The sequence below is a fragment of the Engystomops pustulosus genome, chromosome 8, assembly GCF_040894005.1.
Source record: "Engystomops pustulosus chromosome 8, aEngPut4.maternal, whole genome shotgun sequence".
In the NCBI taxonomy this organism is placed as follows: domain Eukaryota; kingdom Metazoa; phylum Chordata; class Amphibia; order Anura; family Leptodactylidae; genus Engystomops; species Engystomops pustulosus.
Genome location: NC_092418.1, coordinates 5,971,214 through 5,981,176, shown reverse-complemented (window position 1 = coordinate 5,981,176; position 9,963 = coordinate 5,971,214).

The following is a 9,963-nucleotide window of genomic DNA, read 5'->3' as shown; positions in this document are numbered from 1 at the left end:
CGGCAGAGCCCCTGCATGCAGGGTACACTTCTGGGGTCCGGCAGAGCCCCTGCATGCAGTTGACACTTCTGGGGTCTGGCAGAGCCCCTGCATGCAGGTAGCACTTCTGGGGTCTGGCAGAGCCCCTGCATGCAGGGTACACTTCTGGGGTCTGGCAGAGCCCCCGCATGCAGGTAGCACTTCTGGGGTCTGGCAGAGCCCCCGCATGCAGGTAGCACTTCTGGGGTCTGGCAGAGCCCCCGCATGCAGGTAGCACTTCTGGGGTCTGGCAGAGCCCCCGCATGCAGGTAGCACTTCTGGGGTCTGGCAGAGCCCCCGCATGCAGGTAGCACTTCTGGGGTCTGGCAGAGCCCCCGCATGCAGGTAGCACTTCTGGGGTCTGGCAGAGCCCCCGCATGCAGGTAGCACTTCTGGGGTCTGGCAGAGCCCCCGCATGCAGGTAGCACTTCTGGGGTCTGGCAGAGCCCCCGCATGCAGGTAGCACTTCTGGGGTCTGGCAGAGCCCCCGCATGCAGGTAGCACTTCTGGGGTCTGGCAGAGCCCCCGCATGCAGGTAGCACTTCTGGGGTCTGGCAGAGCCCCCGCATGCAGGTAGCACTTCTGGGGTCTGGCAGAGCCCCCGCATGCAGGTAGCACTTCTGGGGTCTGGCAGAGCCCCCGCATGCAGGTAGCACTTCTGGGGTCTGGCAGAGCCCCCGCATGCAGGTAGCACTTCTGGGGTCTGGCAGAGCCCCCGCATGCAGGTAGCACTTCTGGGGTCTGGCAGAGCCCCCGCATGCAGGTAGCACTTCTGGGGTCTGGCAGAGCCCCCGCATGCAGGTAGCACTTCTGGGGTCTGGCAGAGCCCCCGCATGCAGGTAGCACTTCTGGGGTCTGGCAGAGCCCCCGCATGCAGGTAGCACTTCTGGGGTCTGGCAGAGCCCCCGCATGCAGGTAGCACTTCTGGGGTCTGGCAGAGCCCCCGCATGCAGGTAGCACTTCTGGGGTCTGGCAGAGCCCCTGCATGCAGGTAGCACTTCTGGGGTCTGGCAGAGCCCCTTCATGCAGGTAGCACTTCTGGGGTCTGGCAGAGCCCCCGCATGCAGGTAGCACTTCTGGGGTCTGGCAGAGCCCCCGCATGCAGGTAGCACTTCTGGGGTCTGGCAGAGCCCCCGCATGCAGGGTACACTTCTGGGGTCTAGCAGAGCCCCTGCATGCAGGGTACACTTCTGGGGTCTACCAGAGCCCCTGCATGCAGTTGACACTTCTGGGGTCTGGCAGAGCCCCTGCATGCAGGTAGCACTTCTGGGGTCTGACGGAGCCCCCGCATGCAGGTAGCACTTCTGGAGTCTGGCAGAGCCCCTGCACGCAGGTAGCACTTCTGGAGTCTGGCAGAGCCCCTGCACGCAGGTAGCACTTCTGGGGTCTGGCAGAGCCCCTGCATGCAGGTAGCACTTCTGGGGTCTGGCAGAGCCCCTGCATGCAGGTAGCACTTCTGGGGTCTGGCAGAGCCCCTGCATGCAGTTGACACTTCTGGGGTCTGGCAGAGCCCCCTGGAGCTGTATTGCGTCTTCCTGTGGAGTGTCCTGTATACTGTGTATGCGCCGGCCTGCGTCCCCTCCCCATGTGTCGCCCCCACATCCCTGTGCTGTAGTCGGAGTGGGGTACAACATTACGAGGAAGTCATGGAAAGAAATGCTTAATGACAACACAAAAAGTTTTTCATATTATTTCTGCGTCTGTTGTTGATTTCTAGATCTCTGCTTGCTGTTACTGTCTGACTACATCTCTGCTTGCTGTTATTCTGATATACCGCTCGGCTGATTTCTGTGACATCACATGACCATGGGTTGACTTTTATCCGTAAATAATGAATGACAGCAAGCAGAGCTCTAAACATCACAAGGAATTGGTACAGAAGACATTGTTTAATACACACAATGCGATTTGTGGGAGGCATCGCCCCGTGTGCGGCAGCTCCGGGGAAGGGGTTAATTCATTAAATTAATTTTATTTGAGATGTTTCTGTACATCATATGGAGCAGGGTGTTTGCACAGGACAATGTACAGTACAGGATTTTGCTATTTTCTCCGGAGAGATGTGTAATCAGATCTTACAGTGTAGGTTGTTTGTAGCAGCAGGACTGTGATGCTGTATATGGATTTATACTCCAGGATTAGCAGCTTCCCCAAGTGCACTGGGGGTGTGTCCTCACACTGCTGTGCTCTGTGCTCCTTGCAGTCAGTGTTATATGTTCTATTTGGAGAGATGTGTAATCAGATCTTACAGTGTAGGTTGTTTGTAGCAGCAGGACTGTGATGCTGTATATGGATTTATACTCCAGGATTAGCAGCTTCCCCAAGTGCACTGGGGGTGTGTCCTCACACTGCTGTGCTCTGTGCTCCTTGCAGTCAGTGTTATATGTTCTATTTGGAGAGATGTGTAATCAGACCTCTGTATATTGTGTTAGTAGCAGCAGGACTGTGACATATTGTGCTGGAGGGTGGGGGGTGTCCTCACACTGCTGTGCTCTGTGCTCCTTGCATTCAGTATTATGTGTTTTACTTGGAGAGATGTGTAATCAGACCTCTGTATACTGTGTTAGTAGCAGCAGGACTGTGACATATTGTGCTGGAGGGTGGGGGTGTCCTCACACTGCTGTGCTCTGTATAGTGAGAGGACACGCCCCTAATAATACAATCCTGGAATACATTACTGTACCATATGCCCATACCTTACCCCTGTGCCCCCTGTACCCCTGTATCCAGCAGAAGTCTCCGGACCCAATGACCCCACACATGCTGTATAGGTTATTACATGCAATGTCAGGAGAGTCTCTGGATCCGCTGTTTGGGGTCTGGGGACCCCCATAAGACATCAGCTTCTTTGTCACACACTGTATGTGATGTCTATAGGTGAAGATCCTGTCTATCTCCATGCACATTGTTATGGCTGATCCAAACATCTCGGTGCCTAAAATCCGCAGAGCTGAGGTTCAGCCGATGGTGAAGGAGGGTGAGACATACACAAGACATTGCTTCCTCTACCCCAGCACATCGGTGCGGGGGCTGTGGGGGTGTCCTGTGCAGGTAACACAACCCTCTATTAGCATAACAGCGACACAAGCAGGTGAGAGGGCAGAGATTAGGGGATGGAGGACACCACCGCTCACACTACGGGACTGCACCTCTATAGGAATCACTCCGTGTCTGCACCAGGACAACCCTGCAACATCTCATCCCAGCAGGAGGACACAGGTAAGGAGACTCCATCCTACAGACATTGATGAGGTCTCAAAGTATCTACCGGCATAGTCATCCTCTAGGGATCACAAGGACCACAACATCAGGCTACTTACAGATGTATCTCCTCTAGATCCTGTATCTCCACATCTTCTGGAAATGCAGGACACTATGATGTTTAGATACTCTGATACTTGTGTCTGTTCTTCTGTGCTCAGGGGTCCGGGGGGAGACGCTTCTTACCTGTTTGTTGGTATTTCGGACACTATGAAGCCTCGGATGTTACAGTTGTACTTGATGACTTCTGTCCTGCTCAGAGGTGAGAAGATCTGATTGGGTTTTATTTGGGTCGGACGGGCTGCAGGTGACTTATGACCTTGTGAATCTTGGGGAATGTAACTGCAGCATTGCTAAAACATTTGCATGTCTGAGGTTATCTCAAGTTTTTACGTTATCCCCAGGACAGAGGACAGAGGTAGACATCTCAGATGGAAGAGAAAAACTAACAATTTTGTTTGTCTAGATTTTTCCTGTTTTCTCTCTATTTGCTGAGATTGTGTAACCCTCCTACCGTCTCCTACCATCTCTTCCTTCTCCTCCTGCTGCAGGGGACATCTCTCCTAACCCCAGCCCACCTAATGCTCATTTTAACACTTCACACAGAAGTCCTGCTAACCCAATCAAGATTCAGTATATCCGCTCTTCTCCTTCTCCTCCACCTACAACACTTTTTAATGTGCTCACTCCTTGTGCTTTAAACTAGAATCTGTACATGATCTGCTGGTCATCACTGAAACAAGGATCCAGCCCGATGACTCTGCCTCCCCCACTGCTTTGTCTTATGGAGACTTATTATTTTCTCACTTCTCCAGACCAGAGAACGATGCACTTTCCAGGTCATTCCTCCTGTACCCTCTTTTACTGTATGACTTTATTATGCCGTCACCCAACTCATTTCTTGACCACTTTCCCTCTTGATGTCCTCCCCTGTCCCCCATCGCCTCTCTCCCCTGTCCTCCATCTCCTCTCTCACCTGTCCTCCCCTGTCCCCCATCTCCTCTCTCACCTGTCCTCCCCTGTCCCCCATCTCCTCTCTCACCTGTCCTCCCCTGTCCCCCATCTCCTCTCTCACCTCTCCTCCCCTGTCCCCCATCTCCTCTCTCACCTGTCCTCCCCTGTCCCCCATCTCCTCTCTCACCTGCCCTCCCCTGTCCCCCTTCTCCTCTCACCTGTCCTCCCCTGTCCCCCATCTCCTCTCTCACCTGTCCTCCCCTGTCCCCCATCTCCTCTCTCACCTCTCCTCCCCTGTCCCCCATCTCCTCTCTCACCTGTCCTCCCCTGTCCCCCATCTCCTCTCTCACCTGCCCTCCCCTGTCCCCCTTCTCCTCTCTCACCTGTCCTCCCGTGTCCCCCATCTCCTCTCTCACCTGTCCTCCCCTGTCCCCCATCTCCTCTCTCACCTGCCCTCCCCTGTCCCCCATCTCCTCTCTCACCTGTCCTCCATCTCCTCTCTCACCTGTCCTCCCCTGTCCCCCATCTCCTCTCTCACCTGTCCTCCCCTGTCCCCCATCTCCTCTCTCACCTGTCCTCCCCTGTCCCCCATCTCCTCTCTCACCTGTCCTCCCCTGTCCCCCATCTCCTCTCTCACCTCTCCTCCCCTGTCCCCCATCTCCTCTCTCACCTGTCCTCCCCTGTCCCCCATATCCTCTCTCACCTGCCCTCCCCTGTCCCCCTTCTCCTCTCTCACCTGTCCTCCCCTGTCCCCCATCTCCTCTCTCACCTGTCCTCCCCTGTCCCCCATCTCCTCTCTCACCTGCCCTCCCCTGTCCCCCATCTCCTCTCTCACCTGCCCTCCCCTGTCCCCCTTCTCCTCTCTCACCTGTCCTCCCCTGTCCCCCATCTCCTCTCTCACCTGTCCTCCCCTGTCCCCCATCTCCTCTCTCACCTGCCCTCCCCTGTCCCCCTTCTCCTCTCTCACCTGTCCTCCCCTGTCCCCCTTCTCCTCTTTCACCTGCCCTCCCCTGTCCCCCATCTCCTCTCTCCTCTCTCCCCTGTCCTCCATCTCCTCTCTCACCTGTCCTCCCCTGTCCCCCATCTCCTCTCTCACCTGTCCTCCCTTGTCCCCATCTCCTCTCTCACCTGCCCTCACCTGCCCTCCCCTGTCCCCATCTCCTCTCTCACCTGCCCTCCCCTGTCCCCCATCTCCTCTCTCACCTGTCCTCCCCTGGCCCCCTTTTCCTTTCTCCCCTGTCCTCTCTCACCTGTCCCCCATCTCCTCTCTCCCCTGTCCTCCCCTGTCCCCATCTCCTCTCTCAACTGCCCTCCCCTGTCCCCCATCTCCTCTCTCACCTGTCCTCCCCTGTCCCCCATCCCCTCTCTCACCTGCCCTCCCCTGTCCCCCATCTCCTCTCTCACCTGTCCTCCCCTGTCCCCCATCCCCTCTCTCACCTGCCCTCCCCTGTCCCCCATCTCCTCTCTCACCTGTCCTCCCCTGTCCCCCATCCCCTCTCTCACCTGCCCTCCCCTGTCCCCCATCTCCTCTCTTACCTGTCCTCCCCTGTCCCCCATCCCCTCTCTCACCTGCCCTCCCCTGTCCCCCATCCCCTCTCTCACCTGCCCTCCCCTGTCCCCCTTCTCCTCTCTCACCTGCCCTCCCCTGTCCCCCATCTCCTCTCTCCCCTGTCCTCCCCTGTCCCCATCTCCTCTCTCACCTGTCCTCCCCTGTCCCCCATCCCCTCTCTCACCCGTCCCCCATCTCCTCTCTCACCTGTAATCCCCTGTCCCCCATCTCCTCTCTCACCTGTCCTCCCCTGTCCCCCATCTCCTCTCTCACCTGTCCTCCCCTGTCCCCCATCTCCTCTCTCACCTGTCCTCCCCTGTCTCCCATCTCCTCTCTCACCTGTCCTCCCCTGTCCCCCATCTCCTCTCTCACCTGCCCTCCCCTGTCCCACATCTCCTCTCTCACCTGTCCTCCCCTGTCCCCCATCTCCTCTCTCCCCTGTCCCCCATTTGCTCTCTCACCTGCCCTCCCCTGTTTCCCATATACTCTCTCACCTGTCCTCCCCAGTCCCCATCTCCTCTCTCACCTGCCCTCCCCTGTCCCCCTTCTCCTCTCTCACCTGCCCTCCCCTGTCCCCCTTCTCCTCTCTCACCTGCCCTCCCCTGTCCCCCTTCTCCTCTCTCACCTGCCCTCCCCTGTCCCCCTTCTCCTCTCTCACCTGCCCTCCCCTGTCCCCCTTCTCCTCTCTCACCTGCCCTCCCCTGTCCCCCTTCTACTCTCTCACCTGCCCTCCCCTGTCCCCCTTCTCCTCTATCACCTGCCCTCCCCTGTCCCCCTTCTCCTCTCTCACCTGCCCTCCCCTGTTCCCTTCTCCTCTCTCACCTGTCCTCCCCTGTCCCCCATCTCCTCTCTTCCCTGTCCTCCATCTCCTCTCTCCTCTTTCCTCCCCTGTCCCCCTTCTCCTCTCTCACCTGCCCTCCCCTGTCCCCTTCTCCTCTCTCACCTGCCCTCCTCTGTCCCCCATCTCCTCTCTCACCTGTACTCCCCTGTCCCCCATCTCCTCTCTCACCTGTCTTCCTCTGTCCCCCATCTCCTCTCTCACCTGCCCTCCCCTGTCCCCCTTCTCCTCTCTCACCTGCCCTCCCCTGTCCTCCATCTCCTCTCTCCCCTGTCCTCCCCTGTCCCCCATCTCCTCTCTCACCTGTTCTCCCCTGTCCCCCATCTCCTCTCTCACCTGCCCTCCCCTGTCCCCCATCTCCTCTCTCACCTGCCCTCCCCTGTCCCCCATCTCCTCTCTCACCTGCCCTCCCCTGTCCCCCATCTCCTCTCTCACCTGCCCTCCCCTGTCCCCCATCTCCTCTCTCACCTGTCCTCCCCTGTCCCCCATCTCCTCTCTCACCTGTCTTCCCCTGTCCCCCATCTCCTCTCTCACCTGCCCTCCCCTGTCCCCCTTCTCCTCTCTCACCTGCCCTCCCCTGTCCTCCATCTCCTCTCTCCCCTGTCCTCCCCTGTCCCCCATCTCCTCTCTCACCTGTCCTCCCCTGTCCCCCATCTCCTCTCTCACTTGCCCTCCCCTGTCCCCCATCTCCTCTCTCACCTGCCCTCCCCTGTCCCCCATCTCCTCTCTCACCTGCCCTCCCCTGTCCCCCATCTCCTCTCTCACCTGCCCTCCCCTGTCCCCCATCTCCTCTCTCACCTGTCCTCCCCTGTCCCCCATCTCCTCTCTCACCTGCCCTCCCCTGTCCCCCTTCTCCTCTCTCACCTGCCCTCCGCTGTCCCCTTCTCCTCTCTCACCTGCCCCCCATCTCCTCTCTCCCCTGTCCTCCCCTGTCCCCCTTCTCCTCTCACCTGCCCTCCCCTGTCCCCCTTCTCCTCTCTCACCTGTCCCCCATCTCCTCTCTCCCCTGCCCTCCCCTGTCCCCCTTCTCCTCTCACCTGCCCTCCCCTGTCCCCATCTCCTCTCTCACCTGCCCTTTCCTGTCCCCCTTCTCCTCTCTCACCTGCCCTCCCCTGTCCCCCATCTCCTCTCTCCCCTGTCCTCCATCTCCTCTCTCACCTGCCCTCCCCTGTCCCCCATCTCCTCTCTCCCCTGTCCTCCACTGTCCCCCATCTCCTCTCTCACCTGTCCTCCCCTGTCCCCCATCTCCTCTCTCACCTGTCCTCCCCTGTCCCCCATCTCCTCTCTCACCTGTCCTCCCCTGTCCCCCATCTCCTCTCTCACCTGTCCTCCCCTGTCCCCCATCTCCTCTCTCACCTGCCCTCCCCTGTCCCCCTTCTCCTCTCTCACCTGCCCTCCCCTGTCCCCCTTCTCCTCTCTCACCTGCCCTCCGCTGTCCCCTTCTCCTCTCTCACCTGCCCCCCATCTCCTCTCTCCCCTGTCCTCCCCTGTCCCCCTTCTCCTCTCACCTGCCCTCCCCTGTCCCCCTTCTCCTCTCTCCCCTGTCCTCCCCTGTCCCCATCTCCTCTCTCACCTGCCCTCCCCTGTCACCATCTCCTCTCTCACCTGCCCTCCCCTGTCCCCCATCTCCTCTCTCACCTGCCCTCCCCTGTCCCCCATCTCCTCTCTCACCTGCCCTCCCCTGTCCCCCATCTCCTCTCTCACCTGCCCTCCCCTGTCCCCCATCTCCTCTCTCACCTGCCCTCCCCTGTCCCCCATCTCCTCTCTCACCTGTCCTCCATCTCCTCTCTCACCTGCCCTCCCCTGTCCCCCATCTCCTCTCTCACCTGCCCTCCCCTGTCCCCCATCTCCTCTCTCACCTGCCCTCCCCTGTCCCCCATCTCCTCTCTCACCTGCCCTCCCCTGTCCCCCATCTCCTCTCTCACCTGCCCTCCCCTGTCCCCCATCTCCTCTCTCACCTGCCCTCCCCTGTCCCCCATCTCCTCTCTCACCTCTCCTCCCCTGTCCCCCATCTCCTCTCTCACCTGCCCTCCCCTGTCCCCCATCTCCTCTCTCACCTGCCCTCCCCTGTCCCCCATCTCCTCTCTCACCTGTCCTCCCCTGTCCCCCATCTCCTCTCTCACCTGTCCTCCGCTGGCTACTACTACCCACTATAATCACACTGTCAGAAGCCCTAGATGCAGGTTCTGTAGATGATGTTCTCCGTAAACATTTTCTTGGTATTGGAGGTTTATGTTTACTCTTCCTCTGATTTGTGGCTATTTGTGGTCAGGATCTATAGAAGCTTCTATTCACAGGTGACAATACAGAGACTGGGGCTGATTCTCCGAGGCAGAACGTTCTCCTCACTATCTATAAAGCCACAGTCTCTGGTTACCAGTCTCCTCAGTAAGAAGCCGTCATGTGTGACAAGTCTGGAGAATAGGGCAGATGTCCGAGCTCCCACATCCATTCTATGAAGTCTAAGAATAGATTCTAAATAAAGCACACAAACCAATGGGACCTACGATGGGTAAACCACCACCATCGTAGAAGAAACAAAGACCTAAAATATAAAGTTGTCTTCAGGGATTTACCAGATAAGTCTCACGACATCAAACCAATCCTTGACCCTTGAATCAGAGGGTCATGAGGGAATATGCTGAAGAGGGAACTCCAAAACAGACCTATAACTCTTCCCTTCCACTGGGCCTTAACCACTTGAAGCACAACCCCTCCATGTTGAGGCTAGTCCCCTCCAGGCTGAGGCTACTCCCCTCCATGTTGAGGCTACTGCTCTCCAGGACGGGGCTACTGCCCTCCATGTTGAGGCTACTGCCCTCCAGGCCGAGGCTACTGCCCTGCAGGCCGAGGCTACTTCCCTCCAGGCCGAGGCTACTGCCCTCCAGGCCGAGGCTACTGCCTTCCATGTTGAGGCTACTGCCCTCCAGGCCGAGGCTACTGCCCTCCAGGCCGAGGCTACTGCCCTCCATGTTGAGGCTACTCCCTTCCATGTTGAGGCTACTCCCTTCCATGTTGAGGCTACTCCCTTCCATGTTGAGGCTACTCCCTTCCATGTTGAGGCTTCTCTTCACTATATTGAGGCTTCTATCTTTCATGTCGAGACTCCTCCACAATAACCTACATTGAGGCTTCTCCCCTTAGTCTATGTGTGGACGTTTCCAGTTTCCCTTCCTTTTTCTGGCCTTTAGTTTCTTGTAGTTTATAATCTTCAGTCCTGGAATCATCTTTTCATGTTTGACCTCGGGAGTTTGGGCTTCTACATGGCGGCCAATCTGGGAAAGCAGAGCTACAGTGTCTAGTGTGGAGAAGAAAGCTTCATGACATCACAATAAAAGCCAAC